Source organism: Limulus polyphemus, unplaced genomic scaffold (genome assembly GCF_000517525.1).
Source record: "Limulus polyphemus unplaced genomic scaffold, Limulus_polyphemus-2.1.2 Scaffold17, whole genome shotgun sequence".
In the NCBI taxonomy this organism is placed as follows: Eukaryota; Metazoa; Arthropoda; class Merostomata; order Xiphosura; family Limulidae; genus Limulus; species Limulus polyphemus.
In genome coordinates this window covers 1146642-1149280 of record NW_013665627.1, presented here as the reverse complement: position 1 = coordinate 1149280, position 2639 = coordinate 1146642, and the positions used below count along the sequence as shown (strand labels likewise).

Genomic DNA, 2639 nt, shown 5'->3' with positions numbered 1-2639 from the left:
GTACAATTCACTTAATAGGGAGCAAGCTAGCTCTGTAGTTCTCGCTGATCACACGCCGATTACAGATCGAGTTTCTTTTACCGCTGAAGTTATATAATATCTTCGTAAAAGTACTAATGTCCGATGTGAATTCACTGAAGTTAAATGATTTCTAATGTTCGAAATTCATAAACGTTCCTGGTCAAATATCAAGTTTCCCGATTAGTGAGCGTTAATCATCACAGTTATAGCTTACGCAGTTTATAGCACACCAATTACAGCAACCCAATAATAGATACTGTTTTTTAGGCGCGTCGCGTTGGTTATATTTATAAACGTGTGGAGAGTTTATCGAATATTCAGATTACGTAACAATACAAAGCGACACTGGCGTTTACGTGCGCACTTGTATTATTGATTCTTACACTCGAGAATCTTCTACAACTTTGAAGAATAGGCGGGAGGTTCGCAATACATATTTAATAGTATACGTTGTGTACATTTCTAAATATAAATTTAATTTAAATAAATATCGATATTAAAACATATATGTAATAGTAAATCCGTCACATATACAAATTCGTATGATTTTACACGGAGAAACGTCAAAATCTAGCGTAATATTTTCTGGTTGGAGAAAAAAGTGATGTTCCTCTGTGGGTCAGCGGTAAGTTTATGGACTAACAATGCTAATATCTGGGGTTAGATTTCCCGTGGAAGACAGAGTAAAATTAGTCCACTGATTAGCTTTCCGCTAAAGCAAACGTACAAACCTATCTGCACAAGGAAAAGGGATAAAGCCAATTTAGTCTACTTCCTAGTCCTTTGATTAAGTTGCAGTGGATGTTTTGTAGTTTTATCTATAGCTGCAGAAGTACAGTAAATCGTTTCTTACACACGACTTTTAAGCTAGTAATAGTTTTATATAACCTATGACGCTTCAGCATTAAACTTTTTTAACGTGGATATAAATTATTTCCATATTTTACTTCACAGTTAATATGTATTTACATTAATCTTCTTGTGCGTGATTATTATTTTATTTGTTAATAGTGTTATGATTGTGTCATTTTCATTGCTTGTTTCATACGTTATTGTCCCCTGGTGGCTTAGGGGAATGTCTGAAGGCTTGTAACGCAAAAAAATCAGGTTTCAATATACATGGCGTGAAAAGCATAGATAGACCATAATTCAGCTTTGTATTTGATAACAGACAGTAATGCTTTATTACAGAAAGATGCGAATGAACAATATGAGTGTTAATTATATATTTAAAATTTGTAAGATGTGTGTATATATATTTATTAGGGATGCACGGGTAGTAAAATTTGGCCGAATACTAGGTCCGGATACCCTGTCACCAAGCTTCAGCCGTGTCCGGGTGTCAACCTGGACCGTATTCTCCTCTTGCCCCCCCCCCCCCCAAAAAAAAAATCCAACAACAACATACACAAAAAATAGAAACAAAAACAAAATTGACGTTTATTACATTTAACCGAATATTCACCAACAGAACATCCAAGTTTTATTTTCAACTTTCAATGCCTAGCCCCAACCTCTCAAACTCTAACCTCTATTGTTCTTAAAACCCCCACCTTCCCCAGAAATCCACTTCTCAAGCCATGCTTGTTCTCTGAATCCCCAACTTTCAGCAGGCGGTCAGTTTTTGTTGCTCGGAACACGTTTTTTTATAACTTAAACCAATTATTGATTGTAACTTTCAGTACCGCGTTAGTTGCCACAAAGATGACATTAACAGAACGACATTAGTTTACTTGCTTCTGCTACCATATTTTAGAATTTGATCAGCTCTGATTCCTTTAATATCATGATGGAATATAGAAGCTGATTTGTGTTGTGAAAATATAACCATCTTGAGCCTGTTACAGTACAAGGGTTCTGTTTAATTGACAGTTAACTGTATAGGTTAAATTTCACTGCGATAACGATAAACATTGGTTCGCTATTGTAGATTCTAAACGGTATGTTCATGTTTAAAATAATCACAAGATTTTCGTAACTATTTTCACACGATACTTTAGACTGTAACGTTAGCTCATTTAATACCTTTGTTGGACTAGTGGCCCCTCGTAATGATCTAATTGAATGGAATACATTCTTCGAATATACTGTGTATTTCTGCTTAAAATGGAGACAAAAACTAAAACCTTGAAAATGTGCAGGGATTCCGAGATTAAAAACAACAAACGAACTTCAAGGCTCTTGGTGGATTTTGGGCAGATACGTTATTTTGGTGAACATTAAGCTGTTTGGGCTGTCACCTCTTTCTGCAACGTTACTTAGTTTTATGATTTTAGTAATAATGCATTTATGTGTGATGTATGTATAGTAGATTTTATTTAGATGGAGTAGTTAAGAATTATTATAATATTATTTTTGCTGTTTTTGTGCACAATTCATAGTGAGAAACTAATAAATATTAACGCACCTACATTATCAAGCTATCAAAATATCTATGCGATAATTGGGTTTGAACCATTACTGTGTCGTAAGGTCACTTAAGAAATTCTTGTGTGTTGCATCATTGTGAATATATGTTTTCATTTGACCTTAAATGTTTTTTTTAACAGTGTGAAGATCTTTGAATAGGTTTCCTAACCTAATCGATATATATATATATGTATATATATATATATATA

The 2639-nt window shown here is 34.0% G+C and overlaps 1 protein-coding gene across 2 annotated transcripts in view; it reads left to right on the top strand.

Annotated features, from left to right (window-relative positions):
* LOC106457585 (putative polypeptide N-acetylgalactosaminyltransferase 10) overlaps nucleotides 1-2639 on the top strand; it is a 165866-nt gene that overhangs the window by 32240 nt on the left and 130987 nt on the right. The gene's annotated exons all lie outside the window — the stretch shown is intronic.